This window comes from Corapipo altera, unplaced genomic scaffold (genome assembly GCF_003945725.1).
Source record: "Corapipo altera isolate COAL_440 unplaced genomic scaffold, ASM394572v1 105, whole genome shotgun sequence".
NCBI lineage: Eukaryota > Metazoa > Chordata > Aves > Passeriformes > Pipridae > Corapipo > Corapipo altera.
This window is the reverse complement of record NW_020884965.1, coordinates 1006140-1031107: the sequence shown is the minus strand read 5'-3', so window position 1 is coordinate 1031107 and position 24968 is coordinate 1006140. Positions and strand designations below refer to the sequence as shown.

Genomic DNA, 24968 nt, shown 5'->3' with positions numbered 1-24968 from the left:
TAATTAATATTGGAGCGGGTTCTCTCTCACACATTTGTCATTTCTTCCCTCACCACTCCCTTTTGAAATAATTTATTTTCTCTGCTTAAAACATTCCTATATTGTTATTGCTCTCACAGTGGTGTGCACTGCACTCGCTAAATCAAATTTATAATGCTGGAATTAAAGTAGTAGGTTTCTTCCATTTTCTCTCCACGTACATTTAAAAAAGAGAAGTTCTTTAAATTAACCTAATGTAACTGGATTTGTTTTCACTTTATTAGCTTTGGAGGGGGTTCTCTTGAGGATCTCAGTGCCATTATATTATCTGAGGAGCAGATTTGCTTCAGTCTGATGGGAGTTTTTAACAAGAGCAATGTTTTCCCATTTCAGTGTGAGTAAATACTTTACTGAAATCCAGGGGGCTGATGCTCTGCTGCATTACCAGTAAACATGAAGTGAAAAACAGCTGGCAGAGTGGAGAGGAGACAGAGCATACAAAGTGCTGGTGTGCCTGCTGAAGGGCTGGCACTTGGGTGTATTTTTGTGAGTGATTTTATCTGTCCAGAAGATTTTAGCTCTTGGCCAGCTCTGGAGCAATCTTGGTTTCAGGATTTAGTGTAAGCTGGGTGTTTGACCTTCACCCTGCACCACTTACCAGAGGTGTAGGAGCTCCAATGACTTCATGGGGTTGTGCCATGCCTGGGAATAGACACTCCCCACAGATACTCCCTGTCCCTGAAGCTTTGGGCTGCAGCCCTCGTGCCCACAGAAAGCTCAGCAGAGCTGGGGCCAGGCAGGGCCTCTCTCCAAGGTGGTAGGAGCAGGTTGGTGGATGCCACAGCAGGATTGTCACAGTCTCCATGCAACAGCTGAGGCAGACACGTGGCAAAGTGTCCTTTTCTTTGGAGATGGGCCCTGCTCCTTCCCTGTGCTGTGTAAGGAAAACAGCCAAATACGAGCCTTGTCACGAAACTAATTTTCTACTATTTGATTATCCAGAACCATTTTGGTGCAGATAAATATTTCTGACCCTGCTTGGCACATTATTGCTTTGACCTCTCACCCCTGGCAGACCCCTGTCTGCATCCTCCCAGGCTGGATGACTTGAAAACTATTATCAGTGACAAGTAAAAGACTGCAGAGAAATAAACAATGGGGACCTCTGAGCTTGCCCTTGTAAACTACGGTCAGGCATCACCCGAAAAGCGGCCGGAATACAGACAGATCAATGCTCTGCACAGTCCTCTGCAGACACACTGGCTTACACAGGGCTTTCACAGGCTATAATGCATGTTTTGATAATGTCTTAGCACTGCATTTTTTTAATGTACTTCCTTTGTTTGTTAAGGTGCCTTTCAAGCCAAGTCAGTGCTGGCTTTCCATAAAATTCGCTGGTGCTCCCATCATATACCTTGAAAGTGGTGTGTGCAGAAGCCATTCTGTCAATATATATTTATATGTATTATTCAGCTCCTGTTGTTTGTGTTTGCCAAGGAAGTTTGCATGCAATCTGCCAGGTTAGTTTCTTAAAAGCTTGGATGCTGAATTTCTGTTTTCATCTAACTCTTCCCCTGTTTAGGAATGAACTGTCAGGAGTGGTGTATTTTTTGTTCAGAGCTGTGCAAGTCCTGGATGTCCAAATAGGAATGTGACAGGCAGAAAAAGCACAAATGTGCATTTTTTCAGTTTAAAAGGAATTAGTAAGTTCTTGAGGAAGCTTTTGTTTAGCAGTGTTGGTGTCAAAGCACAGTACTCCATGGCTCTGCACTGTGGTACCTGAAATTTGAATAAGGTCCTGTTTTTATCAGCCATCTCTTGGGAACTGAGATGAGCTGTAAGGCCTTTCATATGGAATCTTCTGTTTCACTAAATTAGCACCATGAAGGCAACAGCACTGGGGTTAGAGGATTATGGTTTGAATGAACACCCAGAACTAATCTGCTTCCATGATTCGCTGGGTACAGTTGGGAAGAAAGCTAATCCAGAGGGAAGTGTTTTACTTTTGCCCCTGTGTGTACTGGAGATCACATTGTCCTGAATGACCCCACTTTCCTCTTACACTGCTGGGCTACACACTGCTGCAAAAAATGTATCTGTGGTGCCGTGTTACCTTCAGGGTGTTCCTAATCTCATTGCCATGAAGTGCCTGGCAAAATGTCTTGCTCCCTTTGCCCTTTCCTTGCTGCTGGTTAATGAAATTCCAAGAAAAGAGTAAAATTAAATTTGAGGTTACAGAATTCATCTCTAAAAAGCATTTTTACTTTCGTGGTGATGCCCTCCTTTTCTGGTTACAGGGGTTAAAATCCTGTTGATATCTTTGCTGATGTCTGTTTTTCACCACTTGTGAAGTGTCAGGGGTGGATATAATGGTTTTCTGGTGAAGGGGGATGTGTAATAGCAGGAGAGGCTGTGGGACTTGGATTCAGTTTCTCTTCTGGCAGGGGACTTGGTCCCATGGAGTCATGGAAGGAACAGCTGAACTGGGCTAAATCCTTGCTCCTGAGGTTCCTCAAAACAAAGCACCTCTGAAGATCTCTAGACAAGGTACACTAAAGAGACCATGTGGTTTTGGGAGGGGAATTTAGACCTAGAAATCTGATTTCTTGCTTTCTCTGCACTGCTCTGTAAAACAAAGAGCCCTTCCCTGCTTCACTCGTGGGTGCTGATGAAAGATGCCTTAAAGATTTTGGTTGCCTACAGAGTCTGATAATAGAGGAAATACCCAGAATTGGAAATATGCTGTGAAGACTTAGTGTTGACCTGCTGGAAGTCTGTTTGATAGGTCCTGGAGCCCAGGTTGAGAGTTTTGCTCTTCCTTTTAGACAGCCTCTGCCCCAGCTCAGGTGTTAACAGAGATGCTCGTGCCAGTGGGCTTGGCCAGAGTCCAGAGACATGAGACAGGACCTGGTGCAAGGGTTAGTTCAGGGACAGCATTTCCTTCCCTTTGTTTCAGAATTCTCTAAAATCCTGGTTTGAGGCATCAGTCTTGAGCCAGGCTGAGCAAACCTACATTTTCTTCTCTGCATTTCCCTTTCCCTCCATTTGACTCTTTTACCAGCTTTGCTTATATTCCTGGTGTGCTTTCCAGGAGCTGCCATTAGTCATGTTCCCAGGAGTCCCTGTATCACTCCTGGCTGTGATACATGCCACTGCCAGAGGTTTTCAGTTTATTTAAAACTCTGCTGCAGCAGGTTTTCCCCCCTGCATCCCTTCCTGAACTAAAAGCACTAGGCTATTCATTATTTTCAATAAATAAGCAGTCATTTTGTTAATCCATCTTAAGAAGTATGATCACCCACAGGTGGAGTGCTTTTTTATTACTGTTATTTGATTCCTTCTCATAGATCATTTTTGCAGAGCAGCATCTCTAGGTCACGTTTCCCGGCTGCCGCAGGGGATGCAGGAGCTCGGTCGGCTCCTGGGGTGCTCCCCAGAGCTTTGGGGTGCTCCTCCAGGGACAGGGTTCACTGTGATCTACTCCGGGGTGGGCAAGATTCCCATGATAGAATCCTGCTTCTCACCTTATCCATCAGGTCATTCTGTCAGCAACCAGATCCATGAGCCAGGTTTCTTAAAAACACGTTGTAGCAGCAGGTGCACAAGACAGGAAGGAAACGATAACCTGGAGGTTCTGCTTAAATACTTGCCTAGACCATCTTATGGCAGTTACTGCTGTCCTGGTGCTGGACTCAAGTTAGAAGGGCTTGATTCTGTGCCATTGATCTTAATGTCATGAATACAAACTCAACTTTTACACTGCAGTAAATTAGTAGTATTTCTGCTTCTGCCTTTAGAACTACATCAGGTATCAGTGAGATAAAGACTGAGGCTCTAGCTGTGGGGTAATTCTAAATGGGAAAGCAGAGGATGAATTTTTAGAAATGCTTGTTCCTAGCAGAAGTTTGCACCTGGTGAATTATGCTCTTAATTTCCAAGAAGAGCAAAATAAAATCACTGCCATGAAAATCCTGTCTGTACCTTAAAAAAGCATATATATGGATGTGTATACACACACTATTGTTTAAAAAATAATAAACCTGTAAAAAGCAGTTATTCATGCTGCAGGTAACAGTCATCTGGCAGTGCCTGGATTTTGTTTGCCTCACATTGTAAAAAGGCCCCAGCTGTGATCTCTTCCGCTCCATGTGAGCTCCCAGAGGGGCCTCCCCCAGTCTGCTGGGGAGAGATTTGGCCATGGGCAGCAAGGGGACAGACACCAAAGTCCAGAGGAGGATGTGAACCATATTGAAAAGCTACTGGTTGGGAAGCTTTGGGAGATGAACAGGGAGGTTGAAGATGGTGTTTGAATGGAACAAGAATAAGGCAGGGATGGGGAGAGGGGAGCACAAGGATGGGAAGGCAAATTGGATCCCAGGTGGCATCACAGGCCAGTGAAGGGGGCTGTGTTCTGGGGTAAGACAGAGCTCTGGAGATGATCTCGAGAACTGGGAGCTGACTCACACTGGCAGTGCTGTTGTTTGCATCCTGAAGAGGTAAAAGGGGAAGGCATTTATGTGTTTGTTTTTAAATTAGTTTGCCTTTTTTGAGTTCGGGAGCCCTGAGCCAGTTCTGTGGAGATGGAATTACTGAGTGCATGTGTGCTGAGCATATGTGAGAGGGGAATTGAATTGCTTGGGGAGGAGTTTGTGTGCTCTAGGTACAGCAAAGAGATGGGAAAAGACAGACGTTTTGGGACTGTTTCCACTAATTTTATGTGAAAGAGTAAAATGAATCGAATTGTGCTGGGAGGGGGGACGTGGTACGTGAGGCACTGAGGTGATGCCTCTTCACATGGTAAAGAGCAGCCTATAAAAGCAAGGGTAGAAATGGTAGGATTTTGGCTGGGGAAAGGTAGTTACTGGTTCTTTATTTTGAAGAGGCGACTAAAGGAGGCAAGACAGATAGGGGAGACAAAACTAAGATGAAACAACCTTGCCAACAAAACATTGCAGTCACTGCAACATTCCCATTATTTTCTTAAACAACAAACCCAAAAGGTCAGATTGCAGGACAAGTTTCCCTTCCATTCTCTTCCCCAACCCTTGCACCATTCCTGCCTTTGCTCAGAGCACATCTGTAGAGGGGAAGCTTCTCCTTCCCTGGCCGTGCACAGAACTGGGTAAGCACTCTGCAGGTCCCTGGTCTAAGGCAGGGGGGGCAGGAGGTATGTGACAGGCACGTTGTACCTACACTGTTGTCACTGGCAGGCACTGCCTGTCCTCACCTGCAGTTGTTTTGTTTTCCCATTGAATCCATGACAGTGAGTGCTTGCCATCATCTGTTCAGGGACCCTCCAAGAGAGAGAGGCAGCCACAGGCATTAAATGTCACACACCAACCACAATAAACTGGGCAACAGCAGAGGTGGTGTGAGCATGGGCAAGTGGCTGCTCCTAAAATCCCCTCCTGCCCAGGTGGTGCATTTGCTGCCTTACCAGTGCCCTTATGGGGATGTGTTTCCTCATGGGCTCTTGCCAGCAATCACAAATAGATACCATTGCCTTTATAGCTGAAGGGAGATGCTGCTGCCAAAAACCCCCAACCAACCCAACAAGGTGAAGGACGTGTTGGCTTGAGCAGGGAGGATCTGCTGGGGAGCATCGTGGTTTTTGCATTTATTTTGCCATTCTCCTGCATTTGTCACAGCTCTTCCTACAGCTCTGATCTTTTTGTCTGTGTTTAAACATCTTTCTATTCTCTATTTAACAACAGGAGGTTTTAGGTTTAAATGGCACAATGGTGTATGTAATTTATATATACAAAAAAGATAAATTGTTGCTTCTCGAGACACAAAATGCAAGCATTGCTTTGTTGGGTGAATTAACTTTTGTGCTATGTCAGGCGTGGAAGGTATTGTTAGAGATATGATTTTAGTATATAGCAGTACTAAATATTTTATCTTGTTGGCAAGCGGTGTTGTTGCAGGAGGTTTAAACTTCAAAGTGAGCTTTGCTAAAATGCCTTTAAAATAAAAGGAAAAAAAGGTGGAGAGGGAGATGTAAGAGTGACTCGATTCGTGCTGGAATGATTTCACAGAAGGATTGTTATCCACTGAGACACAAGGCTTCTATTTGACCTCCTGCTGACTTCCCTAAACAGTGTTTGTAGGATGTTTAAACACTTTAAAAAAAAAAAAAAACGAAGGGAGGGAAAAAAAAAAAAAAAGGCAAGCTACTCTGCCGGAGTGTCTCCGTGCAGAAGAGCCACATCTCCTTTTTTCAAAGTGACACACAGAGAAGGTATTTAGCACTTACAAAGAGCTTGTTGGCAAGCTCTCAGTTCTAGGGACGTAGAAGCGATCCAGGCTCTCTATTTTAGTTTGAGTTTTGGTGCCGGGTGTCCCTCTCTGCTCAGAGTTTGCACAGACTCAACCACTGGGTCTGGCGTTGCCATCAGCACGTTGGCTCTGCCCGCTGTGCCGGGCAGGACGAGCTCGGGAGGTGCTGCTGCTCGGGGGCTTCACCCCCTGGGGCTGTGCTGGTCCCTGCTCGGCATCGCCCTGGCAGCAGCCCCAGCTGCGGGGAGAGCATGGGCTGCGGCAGCCTGGGCGTGACTCGGGAGGTATTTTGGGATCTCTCTGGCAGAAAAATGCAATATCATCGTTAAAGAGACTGCTGCGGGATAATCTGTGACTAAGATGTGAGCCGGCAAACAGCGCAGGGAGCTCCCCCGCACAGGGGCGTTCAGCTGCTCCCTGTCAGGCTGCGGGAGGGGGTGAACCAGGGTGACAAATTCACGGGCTCTGAGCCCTGTTCAAGGGGCAACCTCGTGCTGCCCTCCCCAGGTACCGCAGGTACACGGGCTACCAGAGGGCTTCATTTCACACACGAGTTTCCAAATTTTGCTCAGTAACAGTGAGCAAGTTCATTGTAAGGCAGTTATTCATCTGCTTGAAACTGTTTCCATTTGTTTCACCCCCTCCTTGTCTTTTCCTTGCACTCCCTACACTCCATCTTCCTCCTGGGCTGCCTTGCTGAGGTGGTGCTTTTAATGAGCTGCTGGAAATGTGACGTGATCTGAGGCTGCATCTTGTACCATGGAGGCATCCAGGTCTTGATGCTTTCAGGTCATCCATGACTGAACTGCAGGACAGGGAAGGTCAGGGGTGGGATGAGTGTGGAGCACAGGCTATGTGCCCCTGCTTTCATCCTGCAGTGGTCAGAGCACCTTTCCTGCAGGAAGTAGCACAAGACATCAGTGCAGGAGCAATGCAACTCAAAACTAAACTTGTAGATCAAGGTGAGCCCAAGGGTGGCTCATAAACCAGTTACTGGGTTAAGCAGGTAATGCCAGTGGCCCGTGCACAGATTTATCATCACTTCTGCAGTTCCGAAGCACTGGGAGAGAGGAAGTTTTTCCCTTCCTCACCTTGAGGGTACAAGGAGGGTTGTGGTGATGAGGAGCTCTCCTCTGCTCTGTCATCTTTCATGCACTTTTCAGGACACACATACACGATTCCCCTCCTCCTGCTTGTTCTGGCGTGACTGAATTTGGGACGCTGGTCCTCTGGGAACAGAGCTAGTTTTTAAGCTCTAATAGGCTTCCTGTTGTCACCATTTGGGACATCTCAGCAGCAGAAATGGGAAGTGACCTTAAGCAAAGAAGAAGGTAACTGCACAGTTTAACCCAGGGCAGCTGTGCCTCTGCTGTGCCACTCTGGTTGTGGAAGGAGATGTTGTCTAGACCTCTAGACATCATCTGGAGCTGATGCAGACCCCAGTGGGATTAATGGAAGGACCCTCATGGTTCTGCACAGGGGCATTTGGGAGCCTCTGAAAGGACTGCAGAGAGGTGCTGGTGGTGGTGCTGTGTTGTGAACTAGAATTTCCACAGAGGTCACTTCCCATGGTGACAGATCACATCATGTACGATCATGTACGATGGTGTGACATGAGTTGTGTTTTCTGGATCTTACCAAGAGAAGAGCCCATTTTTCATTTTTTTGTGCATGCTTGGGAGAAAGCAAACTCTTCACAGGGTGGTTTGAGCTGCAGGCAAAGGAGTTCAGCTCTGCAGGGCCTTTGCCCAGGGCTTTTACGTGGCAAAGCTGAGCGGTTGCACCTGGCCGTGGTGGTCCAGAGCACTACTGGAAGTAACATGACTCTGTAACTCAAACAGAAATGCTAAAAAGGTAAAAATGTTTGGCATAGGTTAAATATTCAACAAAAAGTTTGATCTCTGCTTGCTTTGGCAAACAAGTACATCTCCAAATGAATCAAACAAGTTGTAATACAGAACAAACTGGAGTAGTGGAGGATTTGTCTCAGACACTTAAAATCATATTTTATCCCCTGCCTTTATATTACCAACTATTCAAGCAAAAAGCATGTTTTGAAATCCTGATGGGAAAAAAAGCTGAGCACGTGTTGTTTATTCCTTCAGTGCTGTGGCACGGTCTTGTATTTCTGTCCTGTGCTCTTTTCCAACCTTGGAGCAACCAAAAAGATAGCTGGCCAATGTACTGTACTCAATTGCTGTATGTTTTACACCCAAAGATTTGCAAAAAATATTTTAAATTAAGCAGGGTACAAAGTTTTTCTAATTTCTAGCGCAGAGAATTCATTTTCAATTCCTCTATCAAAGCAAAATGACAAATACAAAATGCAAGTGAAACCAGATGGACTAACTATATTAGGAGCTCTGCATGCATATTTTGTGTCACTTATTAGCATTCATTAAGTCAAACACGGGGAGAAATAAGCTTTGCCTACATGTATGAAACCAATAAGGCTGGCAAGGATCCAAGCCTGCTCTCGTGGATTAATTGTTTTATAACTGCTTTAATTAAAATTGTTCAGTATATGATTAACCTAAAAGTTTTAATTTCCACAAAATTGTTGAACAAATGAGACATTAATATTTTACATTAACTGTGGAGAGTGTGCTGTGGTTCTCTGAGCAGCTCACTGTAAACCTAAGGTGAGTGGCCTTGTGGAAGGAGTGGGTGGTTGGCCCCAGGTGCCCCCCTTGGGGTGAGAGGCTCATGATTGAGCAGCGTGTTCTGGAAGGTTCTGTGCCTCCCTCCATTGTGATGACAGGGGAACATAGAATGTTCTCTGCTTCCGTTGACAGCTTCCACTGGGGCTGGTGCCATGGATTGTCCCATAGGGAGGGTGGCAGTGCAGCAGTGAGGCAGGAATGAGGGGCTTGTCCTGGAGCTGCCTCTCCTGCCTTGGAACAGAAGCACATGGGCTTTATCAGCCTGGATCTGCCCGCACTTGGAGAGCTGCCCCTGTATGGGGGATGGACAGCAAAGAGGTGATGATTGCAGTGATGGACAGAGCCAAGAAGTGGTGGCTGCAGAGCAACTGCAGCAAGGAGGTACCATTGCTATGCTGGTTCCCCTGTTGTCAGGATCACCTGCAGACTCTCTCTCCTCTGATCAGGGGTGCTGTCTGGTTGCTGTGGACTGCTAATTATGAGCTTTTGCCCCTGTTTAATCACCCAGTTTCTCTTACAGACTGACTGGGGTTTTAGAGGTGTTCCAGCAAAATGGGCATGAAATGCCACGAGAGAAGTGGAGGTTTTGGGCCAGCTACTGTGGGTACCTCCTAAAGCTGTGCCAAGCCCAGGTGACCTCCTTGTGGTGTGTGCTCTGCAGTGGCTCTTCTGCAAATATAGAAACTGTTAAATCTCCAAAGTGCCAAACTCCTGTTGGGGCACAGCACTTGGAGCTGGTTTAGGCAGAAGAAAAGCTGTGCTGGAGCCTGATGGGGGTCAGGTCACCTCCACCAACCATGGGATTTTTGGAAATGCAAGAAGTCACGGTTGGACTGGAAATCTGAACTTCCTGTGTTTCTGTTGTGTGATGCCTTTTTGAGGTGTTGCCATAGCAGAGAAGGGGGGCAAGTGGTGCAAGGGACCATGTGTTGTGTTGTTGGGATGTGCTGGGGAGATCTGCAGCTCACTCTGCCCAGGCCTCACCTCCTCCTGCTGTTTCATCTGGCAGTGTGAGGTGCCTTCAGGGTGTGGGTGTGCTGCCATCCCGATGGTTTATCTGTTCTACTGGTACTGGAAGTATTTTGACAGGTGATATTGCAGGGAGACGGCAGAGTTGGGCTGCACCTTGGTGTCCTCCTTCTAAAAACCAACTGCATCATGATCTGAGCTCATGGCTCCGTTAGAGCTCATCACAAAAGTATCACTGACTTAAGTGGGACTGAGAGTTCATCTCTAAATTTACTTCCTTAGGGGCCCCTTTTGAGGTGGCTGCTGTGCTTACAGCATGGGCAGCATCATGTCAGACTCCCAGTCTGTGGGACTTCTTGGGGGGAAGCAGGCTCCTCACCTGATGAGGGAGAACTCCGTGGGTTCTTGGTGGTAGCTCATGTTTTGCTGTTGCTCCTTTATGAACTGGCATTGGGAAAAATAGTCTTTATATTGATGGCCTCCGTGGTCCCACAGTGTGCCAAAAAATAGACTTAAGTGAAGTCCTGGCTATGCAGCGTTCAGAACTTCAGCTGATGTTGCTGGAAATATTGTGCACAGCCATGAAATCTCCTGCTGTTGGGTCCTCTTAGAAGTACTTTTATTGAAATGTAGTTGCTTCCAGTTCAGCAATATTATCTGGGCTCTGAATGTGCCATAAAGTATTTTGCTTTCTGATTCTCATTGAGCCTCTGTAGGCTTTCCAAAGTGAGCATGCAGAGTGTCTGCCATTGCTTTGGAACATGGGAATTTCTCCTGGTGGGAGGGCGGCTGCAGAGGGCTGGCTCTGTTCCCCTTCTGCACCTACTCCTGGCATCGCTGTTAAAACTTCATATGGCTTAGAGTTACCAAGATCTGGGGTAAACTGAGCAGCTGGCCACAGTTTGCTAGGTCAGAGAGGGCAAGGAAATCCTCCTAGTGTTGGTAATGAATTTATAAATGCTGCTTATGTCTAGATTAGGTGGAGCTCGAGCAGAATTGTTGCTGTTCATTTGTACTTCAGTTTTAGGATATTTGGATAAGCTTGTGATGTTGAGGAAATGAAAAATGGAGGAGTTTTAAAGAAAGTCTGTGAGGGTTATCTGACTCAAACAGAGATAGATTTTGATTCCTGTAGGCTTCCTGGAAGAACATACGGAGGGTGTGTACACACACACACGCACACACAGAAACATATGTGCTATGTGCTACTCTGTGTAAATACAGCAGTTTCCCTTTCTGTCACATCTGATGAAAGATTTTGTGTTGCTGAATCAAATAATACAAAATTATAAGGATAATGACCAGAGTTTTCCATGGCAGTGCCTGGAGGTGTCTGTTGTTCCCTGCTGCTGTACGTACCAGGCATTGCTGGAAATCAGGCACAGCTCTCACTTGCTAAAGCCTGAGATTAGTGCCTTTGGGCCCTGGATCAATCTGGAAAAGTCAATCTGAGAAACTAGCTCTGAGGTAAATGTTCCAGTAATCGACCTTTCAGGGTGCACATGGGGGATTCGAGGACATTTGCCAGCCCTGCAGAGCTCAGCTCTGCTTTCCTGCCTTGTCTCTGGGGAAGATGAGGACACAACTCTTGGTGAGGTGTCCCAGCTCCTAAATCCTCGTGCAAGGCTGCTGTGGAGCTCTGCTCTTTGCTTTAGGCTCTGGAAAACGCCTAGCAGCAGCCTCAGGCTGGGTGTGCTGTACCAGTGGTGCCAACCTTGGGAACCAGGCAGGCTTCTCTGCTTTTGAAAGGTGAAAATCACTGGCCTGTAGCCCCACTTTGTCACAGAAAGAACCAGAGCAAAAGCGTGTAGGTATAAGAAGTGCTGATTTCTGGCAGGATGAGCTCTGAATGCACCAGTCCATCTGTAAGGGCTGAAGCCAGGTGTGAATCCTGTGTGGGAGATCCTGGGCAAATCACTGGGAAGTGCAGCATTAGGCATGAGGCAGGTTGGCCTTAATACATTGTCAGGGGCTGTTCCCTTGAGGAACAACACGTGTGTTGGGCTCCTGCAGTGTGTTAGCTGTGAGTGCAAACAAGTGCTGCTTCACTGTCCGGAGAGGAGGAGGAGAGTGCTAATTCCTTCTGCCAGAGCCAGTTTCTCCAGGGACATTCATTGGAATTTCTTCCTTGCTAATTTGGATGCTGGTTAGTGTTGAAGGGATTTACTCTGCTCTCGAGGCTAAAAGGCATTGAGGAATTTCTGGTTCAAAGTGTTGCCCAGCTTGCAGAGCTGCCCTGAGGCCGCTCCCTTATCTGGGGGAGCTGGGGCAGCTTTGCAGCCCCTGGATGTGGTGGATTTGTGCCTTCCCTCGGAATCGGGGGGCGGAGGGAATGTGTTTGTGTTTTCATTCCCCTCTGATGTTAGACCCGGTGACTGAAAAAGAGTGAGGCAGGGCTGCTGAAAGCTGCAGTTGGGATTCCTGGAGATGTGAAGTGGCTGGAGTGTCTGTCCCTGCCTTGGAGACCAGTGGAATGCTGCCACACTCCCTCCCTCCCTCCACCAGTGCCAACCTTCCTGTGCAGAATCTGTTCCACAGCTCCCAGCGCACTCGAGGATTTGTGGAATCCTCAAGATGATGAAAAGCAAATAAGAGGAGTATCAGAGCATTGTCTTCTATACAGCAAGAGATGTTGAAGTGCCTCTGTGGAGATTCTCAACCTGCCTTTCATGTACAAGGGCTGTGCCTGTGCTCTTTTCCTGTTATGGCCTTTCCCTTGTGTTGCTGTACAGAGAGGTAACTGCAGTCTGTGGTGAGGAAGATGCAAACCCAGTGCATCTCCGCAAGTTGTTGTGGTTTGGTGTTATTTTTTTTTTAAAGCATATTTTCAGATTTAAGACCAACACTTCCATTAATTCACAACTTAACCTCTGCTGCTGAAATAACAGTATGTCTGTGTGGAGAGAGCTGAAGTGGACTCTCCAGGCTGTACTTCATGGTATCCTGTGGGGGTTTAGCACAGCACAGGCTTCCTGGCTGTAGGTGGGTTTGGTTGTGCAGGGAGTTAAACCAGCTGCTCTGGAGAGCTTTATTTCGTAGGAAATGCCTGATGGTGTTTGATGAAACCTGCCAGGGACATGTCCCATGGCTTGGCCGTTTGTGTGAGGGTGCTGGGAGGTGGATCAGGGGCAGAGCCCTGGGAGAGTTTGGTGTTAAATGCTGCAGATACTTCTGACGTTTGTGGTTGATCTCCCCCGGCAGCAGTGCCCAACCACCAGGAGGAGGAGGTGGCCTGGTGAGCTGCACAGGTCGTGCCACACTCAGGTCCTTTTGGAAATACATTCCAGCAGATCCTCCTGCTGGTTCACCAAATCTTTCTGTAGGAATGGGGGGCAGGGGGGAAGGAGCATTGTTGTTCTTTGTAGGATTCATTTTTGGACCTATTGAATGACTGCACTGATGACCCACTTAAGAAAGGAAAGTTTCAAGAGATAAAGACCTTCCAGCTCTCTTCCCTTTAACTGTACATACTTACACAGTATCTATTCCCCTCCTGGATTTACTGGGAAGTCCAAGTGGAAAGATGAGTATGCCAGTTTATTGAGAATTCTCCTTCCTGATGGCTGTGGTTTGTATTTTGTTTTTAATGTAGTACCCCCAGCTAATTCATTGGTAGCCATCACTTGAAGATTGTTGACATTATCCTCTGACAAAATATAATGTGTGGGTAATCCTATTTCCTGCAATCAATATGGTAATAGTAATTAAGTATCTGAATATGAAATACTTATGTTGTTTATTTTTGAAATCACACAAACTTCCTGCAATTAGATACATAAAACTAAATTATTTAATATCAGGAATTGAATCCAAGTCATCTGCGCACTAAAAAACCTTGTTTCTATCAAGACAGCAGTACTTGGGTTTATAGTAGCTTTGTTTTATGTGAATTTTCATGAATTTTCCCAGTGATTTTTCTGGTAATCTTTCACCATCAAGGATTTAGAATTATTACAGGCCAGCTCTTCCAGTTGTGGAGTTAGAATCCAGGCCAGTCCATACAAATGGGCTGTACATCCATTCAGAGCCCTCTTTCCAGGGATGCTGTATTTTCCACTCTGGTTGGTGTTTTGGTTCTTGAGTTCTTGCTTCTCTTTATTCAGCCCAAACTCTGTTATTCAGTTCATTTTGTTCCTGACAGGTTTTCATTTCCTTTATAAATATATAGCATTTTCTTTGGCCTCTTGGCTGTGAAAAGGATTTAATACATTGCTTTCTCCACACTTGCCTTTTTTTTGTTACTATCAAATCAAAGGCTGTTCTTTCTTTTCCCCGTCCCTTGAATAATCACTGAAGACAGTAAGGGAGTCTTTCTCCAGAGCTGCATGCTTGCAATACATGGTAATAAATATTAAGCTCCTTATGAATTGTAGCAACTTGTGTTTTGATTTAAGTTTTAGCAATTGGAGATGGCTTTTGACTCGTAGGCAGAACGTTGTGTGGTGAATTTCCAAAGCTCTGCCTACGGAATGTGCATCTGCTTGTACATACAGGCATTTACACCCCTCGCTTTGCAATGCAAATGTGTGATCTGCAAGTACAGCAGGGGCTCTTCTGTGTGCAGGAAGTGTGAGGCAGGACCTGAGCTCAGGCTCTGAATTCCAGTCCCATTCTCGCACTGGTTTCTGTGACCAGAGGCAAAAGGTGCTCAACAAACTCCATCCCTCAGCACAGTGCTCTGCCAGTGGGGGTGACAGTGCCACTAAGGTCCTGCAGGGCTGCGTGGAGCTACAGAGAGAGGCTGGAACCACTTCTGACTCCGAGTAGAACCTTTCCTTGTGGAAACGGGGTACCTGACCCGCCAGGTGAGGTATCCCGTGGGTCAGCATGGGAAAGGGAGATGCAGACATTCATTCTGAACCAATTCAGTTCCAAAAGGCTGCTGGCTTGGGTTCAGCCCCAAACATAAACCTTGTGATGACAAACCGAAACCCAAAAGGAGAAGTTTCCATCACTGTGGCAAGCTGGAATGGAAACACTGAACAACAAACAACCAAAGCACCTGGTGCAGCCTTGGCAGCCTCGTGGGGGTGTGCAGGGACCCCTGGACTGCCCGGCAGGGCAGTGGCTGCCTCAGCTTCCCAGGAAATCCAACTGTCCCACCAAGGGACCTGCTGGAAAGAAAAGAAGCAGAGAGAGAAGCAGCAGGCAAACGTAACCCAGCCTTCACTGGCTTATTTTGAGGTAAACATAATAGAAGAGGTTTCTCTTTCCATGTGCTGTGATTTATATTTTAAGGTGAACTGCATCTCTGTTGTACTAGAAGACAAATGTGCTCTGTATTCAGCTGCTGTTATCTATTACTTTTCTCTCTCTAGCTCATGCAGAAGAAACTTCAATGTGCCCAAGCTGGTAGCTGCCTTTCCTGAGGGATTTGTGGCATGGAACCATGGGTCCCAGAAGTCTCACAGTCGTTATTGTATTTCCATTTTCCTGCAACATTCAGCATTTTTTTCATGTCACCTTCCTCGGAGTGTTCCTCTTATTATTTTCTCTGTTGGTTTAAACAGTCCACAGCATCTGTTCTTAATTTTATAAAAGTATGAAATTCCATTCCTGGATCTGTTTGAAGCACAGGAATCAAATACACACACACACACATCCCCTATGGAACAAAGCATCTTTTTGCCATTAAAATATATTATGCCTAAATATATACTTGGGGAAAAAAATCAGTATCACATTTATATTGTGAACTGGAGAGAAGATAGAGGTACGTCACCCAGCCCAGTCTCTGGAAAGCTTTGCCTGGATTTAATCAGGAGCTGCATCCCATCAGTTGGGAAGTGGTGTTGGGCACTGGTCTGTGAGCAGCAGGTGAGGGCGAGGGGTCAGGATGGTCCAAAAGGGTTGTCCAGCCCTGGCACAGCAGTGGTAGAGTCACTGTCCCTGGAGGGACTTAACAGATGTGTGGATGGGGGAGCATGGTTTAGTGGTGAGCTCAGCAGTGCTGGGGCAGTGGTTGGACTTTGTTCTCAGAGGGCTTTTCCAACCTAAATGATTCTGTGTGCCTGTAGTGCCACAGAGATGCACTAAGGGAGATGCAGTTGGTGTTATGGCATTTCTGTGTTGTTAGGGTGGTGTGAGAGCTTCAGGAGCTCTCTGTGCCTGCTGGAGTGCCAGGATTCTGTGCAGGGCTTACAGAAGTGAATCAGAATGGCTTCATAAAGAGCCACCACTCTGCCTCTGAGCACTTGAGGATGTGGATGAAGAAGAGGAGAAAAGATGATGACTAAGGAGCTAGACAATGTGGAAGAGAGCTTGGCTAACCTGATGGGGAAGGTGCGTTGAAAATGAGTTTTGCAGTCTGTCTACCACTCCAGCAGAGACTGGATGTTTTGAAGGACCTGTGCCTGGACAGCAGGAGAGCAGATGGCTGAACATGGTCTGAGCACAGCTGTGACTCATGGCTGAATGACTTGGGTCATACATGGCCGTACATGGTCACTGCTGAAGGGAGAACTGGGTGCTGCAGCCTGGGACCTTCTTGGGGTCAGTTATGTCCCAGGAGGCCTGGCAAATACCAAGGTGCCCTTTCAAACCATCTTTAGATACTTGGCTGTTTCTCTCACTTGATGCATGTTGGAGAGAGGAACCACTGGAGTGGGTTTTTAGTTCCTTTGAGATACCAGGTTGGTACTTTGCTCGTGCAGTGACTTTGACTGGCTCCAGACCAGCCCCTCTCTGAATGTGGGAAGGATACATATGGAAGGAGAATGAGTTGCAGCCATATCACAATGTGGCCTGCATGAATTGCATCTCCCTCCCTGCTTCTGTTCAGCCAGGACTTGTGACACTAAGATGATGGAAAGCATGTGCACTAGTCTGAGAAGAGGGTTTGCTGTCTGAGCTGCCTTCACACTTGTGCTGTTTTAGAAGGAGCAATTCAGTCCACATTGGGCTTACTGGAAGGTTTGGCAGAGAAGATAGGTGTCTGATTAAAACATTGAGCTTTTCTTGTGTTCCTGCCATTATATTTCAGACCCAGCATCCAGCTGAGGTTGGGACTCTGGAGCAGGAGGAATGTAATTCTGGTACACAGATGAGTCTCAGTCCCTTCTCATTGAAGTTTAACTGAGATTCCCGTGGAGCATCCCATCTCAGGACTGCCTGAGCATCAGCAGATGTTTTACCTTTTATATATATTGAGATTTTTCATCTGGTGATCTCAATTAATTAAGCCTTGTTTAGTACTGCTTTGAGTTATATGAAAGCTGGATACCCTTGCTGCTCTTGCTCCCCCATGATGTTGAACTGCTGGAGCAGTAGGTAACTGACTGAAACCAGATTAAAGCTCTATTATTCACATAGATGTTAATCATGAGCAGGGATTCTTTGCACACTGCAAAACTCCACATATCTCAAACTGGGCAAACTGGGCTTTGAAGGAAGAGCAAGGCTAAAAATAAAGGGTATGAGTTATTACCATGTCCACCTTCAGGGAGTGTGTTCCATTCTTTTTGAAGAACTGGAATGAGCACTGGAGATGTTCACAGAGAACTCATCTTGGTTTTCATGTCTCTGGGCATGGAGTTTGGATGGGAGCATCTCTTAAGTAAATGTAGATCTTGGGTCAGAAACAGATCTTGCTAAATAGGCTAGAAAAAGTGATAGATTTAAAAAATGAAATAATTGGATATTTATAGCCCAGTCTGCAGTGTGTTGGTGCTCTGGGTTTGCCTGTCTAGCACCCTCGTGTATGTGATTATCGTGAAGCACACAAGTAGTATAACTGGTTTCTTTAGGATTATTGCTTGGGCAGAAGGCATTCTTGGAGCTTGCATCATCTTCAGGGATGGAGCCCTTCCAAACAGATTTGCTATAATAGGATGCACTGGAGAGAACATAAACACAAGAAAATAATGGCAGGAAATACTCTCACTTAGAAAAAATATTCAGACACGTCATTTATGTCATAGTTTTCCTGTATGAAATCTGCCTGTCAATAAAACCTTTAAATGTGCCCCAAACCTGAGGCTAAAAGCCACTTCATTCTGAATAGTTCTCTACCTCCTGTAAATAGATTGAGTCGCAGTTGTTGCAGTGGGTACTTCACAGAAATACTAATGCAAGTAGTGGAGAGAAAAGGCCAACCACCAGAAAAAGTTGGAACCCACACTATTTCTTATCAGTGGCTTCTGTTAATATGGATTTCCTCCCTCATTTAGTGCTTATGAGCTAATATAGGACTTCCATGTTGAAACGCTGGAAATTGGATTGGATTTCTTGTTTGACTTGTCCTGCAGTGGGTAGAAATGCTGGAATGATTCTCTCCTCCCACATGGCAAATCTGAAGCCCCAGTTTGCCTGTTGCTGGGCTGCAGGAAGGTGCTTTTGGCTGTCCTTCACAGCTGCACGCATATTTGCTTCTTGGAGGCAAACTGTGTTTGAATTTGTGTTTCTTGCAGCTCCTCCTGTGCCATCAGTAACTTGCAAGGCTGGTTCTGCTGCTGTTTGGATTTGGGCCCTTGCAGAAGGGCCATGGGAGCAATCTGGGGTGTGCCATGGCTCTGTTCTCCCTTCAGTCACTGTCACTACTCCTGCTTTGCTACGTTCGTGCCATTAAGTAAAACACTGTCTTGGGAGGTTGCTGAGTGTTGTGATGTGTGTGTTGTTGATAGGCTCAGAATTTCCTATTTTGTCTCCTAAGGAAATCCTTTCCTGGCTCTCTGAGCAGCTTATGTGAGCCTTCATTCTTGCAAGACCTTCCTGTCCCAGTGTCTTCAACACGTAACATCCTCAGTACTGTACAAGAGGATCTGAAACATGGAGGGACCAGTGACCTGCTCAAAACCTTGCAATGTGGCAAGTTTTTGATCCAAGGCTTTCCAAGTTCTGACTGTGAAGCTGCTCATTGGGATGGTGACCATCCCTCCTACCCACTCCTGTTGTGTCCAGCGAGTTGGTGCAAATTTCTCAAGTGTGTTAAAATTAGGTAAAGAACAATAGTCCAATGTTTGGCCATGCAGTTTTGAGAACCCACTTTGGTCTGAACCTGCTAACTCCATTCAGGACAGATGCTCTAAACCTCCAGGAGACTGGCTGCAGGCTCTTCTTAAATTGCCTCATTATGTCTGTCTTCAAGACTCTTTCTCACAGGACAGATAACTGTTTCATATGAGGATGCTGGGGTATGGTATGTATTGGGATGTATGGGGTATTCTGCTCTCCAGAACAATTCCCTGGTTTTGCCTAGTTTTGCATTCCCTGTGCAACGTGTGGAGAGGCTGCACTGGCAGAGCTTTGGTAGAAGCCAGTCCTGCAAAAGTCCTGGTTATCTTGGACGTCCTTTGTTGTTGTGTTGTAGGGTTTGAGTTTGTTTAATTAATTGCTGGAAGGAGGAAATCTTCTCTTTCTCTGAGCAGCAGGGACAGATCTCACAATCTCAGTGGTCAAGAATGAAGCAGACTGCCAACAACACCCCAGCCTCTTTGAAATGTGATTATATGGTTCAAGCCTAGCTCTGTGAAGTGTAATAAAAGCCAGCAGGAGACTATAGCAAGGCTGAAATATCATGCTGCTGCCTGCTTTTACCAGTTCATACTGCCTTTTGAAGAGTTGTTGGCTTGGCAAGGGGTTGGCCAGCAGCCTGATACAGCAGAGCCAAAGGAAGGTGAGGTCTGGGGTGCTGGAAACTGTTACACCTTTTAAACATCTGTCCTTTCAAACAGGAGATATCTAACCTGGATTAATCATGGTGAGAATAGAGAATTGATGAAAATCATGTGCATTTACAGTTTACCTTCAGACTCCAGGTGTGTGGATATGTTGTCTTCTCCTGTGAGTGAGCAGCACAGAGGGCTGCAGGGCCAAACTCTGAACACTGGGAGAGGTGATATCCACGTGCATTGGACAGTGAGAGGATTTGCTTGTGGTTCCAAAGTTCCTTAATCCAAACTAAGGCAACAGAGGGGTCAGTGTGCTGGACTAACAGTCATAGTTCTGTGGTCTGGGAGCACAAGAGCTGAGAGGACCAATCTCCTCTGGATCCAGGTGGGCCCAGGAGGTGCTGGATTAGTTGCAGCCAAGTCACTACTACAGAGAGGCAGGGAAGGTATTTAGCAAGTCCCTGTTCATTGTTCTGATGTCTCTCTTATGACCTCTTTCCTTCAGAGTTATTGTCATGGGTCACTGCCAGCTCCGGTGCATTGTGTTGTCCAAGTTTTCTCTCCTCCCACACTCCTCTGTTGGCCCTTCCTTTCCTCATCCCACGATCCCAACCTGCCTGTTTGAAACCATCATCCTGTGCAGCTCCCAATATGTTTCACGGATCTGTTGCAACTCCAATTTACACAGATGAGGTTTGGCATAACAGAAGCATACATCATCCCTTTCCTTAGGGCAGCTGGGGAGAACAGAGGGTATTTCCCCAGCTCCTTCCCTGCAGTCACTGGAGTTACAGCATTGGAGGGTCTCCCCTGTGAGCAGCTGAGGGTGAGACTGTGATGGATTGACTCTGCCTTCTGTTAACACCAGCACTGCCTTTCATGCCCTGTTGCTATTTGTGTTTTTTGATGAATGATTAATTAGAAAAATAATCATTTGTAAATTGTGAGTGAACCAGACGTTTGGCCTTTCCTGTAGGGAAATGGAGTCTCTGAGCTCTGCTGCAGTGTGCAGCCTGCTCACAAATGCAGGAGTATTCCCAGGCTAGTGATGAATTTACATGACGTTCCCTTTCAGCGTTTTAATGACTGTTACAGCTGAGTAACTAATGAAAGATATTAACAAACAGAAGAAGTAAATATTTAATTTTTCTATAGCATTTTTCCAGCTTGTGGCAGACGGTATTTTAAATGTATGTACAGGAGAATTTCTGCCCCAGTCTCTCCATCTCTGCCCGGAGTACAAAGCTGGCTGTGTGTTGGACATGATAAATGCCCCTGTGGAGGCATTTTACAGTGAAGTGGGCTGTTCCTCTGCCCTGTTGTGACAGGCTGCAGTGACAGGCTGCAGTCAGCACTCGATGGCTGTGAGTTAGCACAGCCCAAAAGGCATCATTTCCCTGCACCAGGGATTGTTGCAGCTTGTGGTCCCCTGAAGATGAGATGGCCACAACAAGGTCATTTGGTAAACTACAGTGATTAGTGACTCCATCAAGAAAAGCTGCTGAACGCAGCAGGGAGCAGTCATTTGAAATGTCTCAACTCTGATAATTTACCTTCTTCCACACTTTAGCGTTTCACCTCCTTCCTTTGCTTGAAAAAGCCTGCTGGGGAAGATTTTTTGCAGGGTTTTGTTATCTCCCAGCAGATTCTCTTGCTTGTTTTTCTGTTGTTTTCCTTCATGGTTCACCAGGATGTGATGATCTGACTTACTGGAGGTAAATCAGTAATTTTGGGGGGTTTGGGGTCAAGCTGAGGGATTCTCTCCAGCCTGAAAGGTGAGCCACTGCCCTGCCCACATTTTATTCAGATATGCAGGGAGAATTGGGGGCAGAAGTTGCCTAGAGGAAAGGTTTGCAAGGAGGATTTGTCAGCAGCTTTAGAGGTGTTTATTATTAAGCAAGCATGGAGCTGGCTGTATGATTTTGGCATGTGGTGAACTAAAGCCATCACAGGAGATGACATGGAGGGTGGCAGGTCGGACAGTCCCAGTGTGTCTCAGGTGCAGTGCCAGGCACTGTTCATCCCCACCTCACTGCCAGGCTCGCGCCTGCTCTGCCATCCAGGGTGGTGGAGCAGACCCAGCAAGAAGTCCTAGCCCAGGGAATTCGACTCTATGTGGTTATGAAGAGCAGGGGAAATTTTTGTGGGTACAATCTATGAACGAATGAGCCAGCTGAGATCTCTGCCTCTCAGGCATTACATGCTTTGGCGGGGGAAGAATAAATCTTTACTCAAAGCCTGCAGGAACTTCATCAAGCATTTATTTAGGGAAATTTGGCCAATGTGGTACACTCACTGTGTCGTTGTGGTTGTCCCTGTAGGGCCCTGCATGAAGTCAGTCATGCTGGGTTGTCTCTGGCTTGGTCCTTGTTTTTGACGGAGCCTGTCCAGGCTCCACATGACTGGGATCCAGCTGCCTCGGCTCTTCCCCACTCTCATTTAGTCTCCCCAGCCTGCCATCTTTTACAGCCAAGAAAAACTTCTGCTAAGTGAACAAAAGCATTCATCTGGATGGAGATATATGTATATAGCAAGAGTGTGTGTGTATTTTTTTTTTAAAGAGCTCATCAGAGTAGATCATAAAGCCAGAGTGAAATAGAGTGAAATTTCTGATTTGAGACAGTGTTTCTTAAACACTCGTTTGTTGCAGGCCTCCTTTCCACCTGCATCTACACTGAACTGCCTCTCCTGCCTCTGTCTGTGCGCTTCGAAATATGTGAGAAAATGCAAGAACGGGGCCTTCCTTCCAGGGGCAGGAGACAGGGTGGGGACTGTCAGGGTCTAACCCCCCACTTCTGAGGGAGGTGAGGGGAAGTGGAGGCTTGCATGCTCCAAATGTAGTGCTTCACGTCTGCCTTTTCCAATCCGTATGGACACCCCTGTTCACCACTGGGTCTGTGTTCTCCCATCTTCAACTTCCTTTGTCTCCCCTCTGCTGGTCTGCGTCTTTGCCGAGCTGGGAGATGATGATTCCTGTTTGCTGTGGAGGGTGTGTGGGTTCCTGCTCCCTCAGCAAGTGCCAAATTGAAGTTAAATGCCCTGATCCTGATTGGAAGCAGGGAAGGACTTTGTAGAGCTGCTCAGTCAGAATCTGCTGTCCTTGGTTACGGCATGGGGTGGGCTTGGGTCCGTGTGACTTGCCAGCTCCTTTTGTTCAGTGCAAGTCCAGGGGTAGAAAGGCCCCAGTTATCAGCACTGAAGGGTACAGGGGCTGCAGTGGGGCAGCCTCGCAGAAAAACATGAGCTGTATTTTCTCTGCTGCCTTCAGTTATTCCTGCAGGGCTGGATGTTGCTGGGGTTTATGGCAGGACTGTCCTCTGTGAGGTAGGACCAGCTCCTGTCCAGACTGGGCTCTGTGCTCAACCAAGGCAGGTCACATGTTGAGTTTAACTGGCCTCTGCCTTGCTGATTTTTCTCCCGTTGCAGGCTCCTGGCAAAGTTGTTTGCCTTCCTAAACAACCTTAGGAAGGTTGTTTCTTCCTTTCTAAAATGCTGAAGGGGATTAGATCTCAGAATGGAGTATTCAACTGTCGAGTGATTTACAGCAAAGATGCACCTGAGTTATGGGAGCTGTTAAAATGCCTGTTAAAGTAGTAAATGTTTTTGAAAACTCATATTATTTGGCTGATAGAATATAAGGGTCTGATGGAGCTATTACTTTGCTCTGTATAAATACACATTTGGACAGGTGTTATTTATGTGTGCTCTCAGTGTTGTGGGTGGCAGTGACCCAAAGCCATTGGCACCAAAGGCTTGTACATCTGCTCAAGCCACAGAGTGCCTTCATTCCTGGTGGACTGTTGGATTAGAAGTCCTCACCCTGTGGAAGTTTAGCCTCCTCTTGGCAGTGCTGGGGTGATTTGAGGAGTAGCATTGAGGCATGGTTGTGTCTGGGGGTGATAGCTTTCTCCTAAGGGTGTCAGTGCCTTGACTCACTGGATTTGTAGAAGTTCTTGGCAGAAAAGGAGCAGGTCTGTTGTCCCAGAAAACATGGATACATCTTTCCTCAGCACTGGTATTTCTCACATCCTAATGTTTCTCATGATGGACGTGAGCAAGCAAGCTTAAATAAATACTCTTAGTGTTTATACTTACGTTAAGAGAAACAGGGTAAATTTGTGGTCTGTGACCTTTGATAGTTGATATTTATTTTTAAAACTCAGTTTTGCACCTGCTTTTAAACATTTGCCCAGAAGAAACAGTGGGGAGTCAGTAAGTTTGCCACAGATTTATGGGTGTCAAACCTCCTCTCTTCCTTTGCACCCCAGCAGAGTCACTGTGACCTCCTGGTTACCTGCCACTATAACTACTGGAGACAGTCCAAGTCTGTTCCTGACAAATAATTATGGGAGACTTTGGCCAAGTGTGTATGATGGCTCTGGTGTACAGCATTCCTGGGTCATCTGGAGCCGTCTGGTCAGGATGTCCTCAGATACTACATCCGAATTCAGATGATGCTGGATTTGGTGAACAGCAGATGTACACCCTGGTATCTCTTCCACAGCAGCTTCTCATCTAATGTATGAAAAATTAATTCTTCTTGCTTTCTGGCCTGTTGTGTGTCTGCAAAGGGTTGCAGTGTTGTGCTGTGTAAATCTGTGGTGGTGCACAGTAAATATTATGCTTTAACGGTCACAGGTCTGACATTTCTGTTGAGTTATGTACCATAATGTTTGAATACCATGGGTTGAATTTGATCTTAACTACGTGGGTGCACTTTAGTGCACGCCTGAAGAAAATTGGCCACTAAACTTGTGGGCTCGTGTGCACAGTCAGTGATTGAACAATCTGGTGATGCCCCAAAAGGTATGAAATTAATTTTCAGGTACAATAAACAATATTTCAGCCCTGACTGGCTCAGCGGAAGCTTCATCTTCCAGCACTAGGTATTGAAATGGGTTGCAGGATTGCATTTAAGAAGGGATTTGTTCTGCCTCTCTCTTTAGTGCTGAGGAAGCTCATGAAGTTGTGCCAGGCAGTGGTGATGCAGCCGAGGGCTGCTTTGCCTGAGTGGTGCCTCCCTGCAGCTCGAGGTCTGGAATCATCATTGCCCGATTTACAAATCCTCATCATGTAGATCAAACAGAGCAATTTTCTTCGTGTTTACCTTCATACAAGCTGGGCACGGTCCAGTCTAAATGCATTTATCACTGATTGTTTTAGATAGAGAATTTCTGCACTGTTTCTACCTCTGCAAGTGAGGGGCTGTGCAGGACCCCTCTTCCTGGAGAGGGATGCTGGCTGGTTGCAAGCACAAGGAGGCTCAGGAGGGGCATGCAACTGCCTGTTCAGAGTTTTGATTTCTGGCAAACTGCAAGTTTTGCCAGTGACTAAGAATTCTCTGTGCAAGGAAATACCTGGAGAGGCTGCAGTGGAAAGTGTCTGTTGTGGAATGTGTGGTCTGTGGTGACCAGCAAGGGGAGTCCAGCAGCAAAAACAGTAAAGACTTGTTGGCAGGAGGTGCAGGACC

General features: G+C 46.4%; 1 protein-coding gene and 1 long non-coding RNA gene across 7 annotated transcripts in view; one reads left to right on the top strand and one right to left on the bottom strand.

Annotated features, from left to right (window-relative positions):
* Positions 1-24968, top strand: part of LOC113957338 (autism susceptibility gene 2 protein-like) — a 400579-nt gene that overhangs the window by 35043 nt on the left and 340568 nt on the right. The gene's annotated exons all lie outside the window — the stretch shown is intronic.
* Positions 6884-8963, bottom strand: LOC113957342. The gene is made up of 3 exons (XR_003531139.1): positions 8847-8963; positions 7350-7572; positions 6884-7153 (listed from the first exon to the last, which is right to left on the bottom strand). It is a non-coding gene; the product is annotated as an uncharacterized LOC113957342 (long non-coding RNA).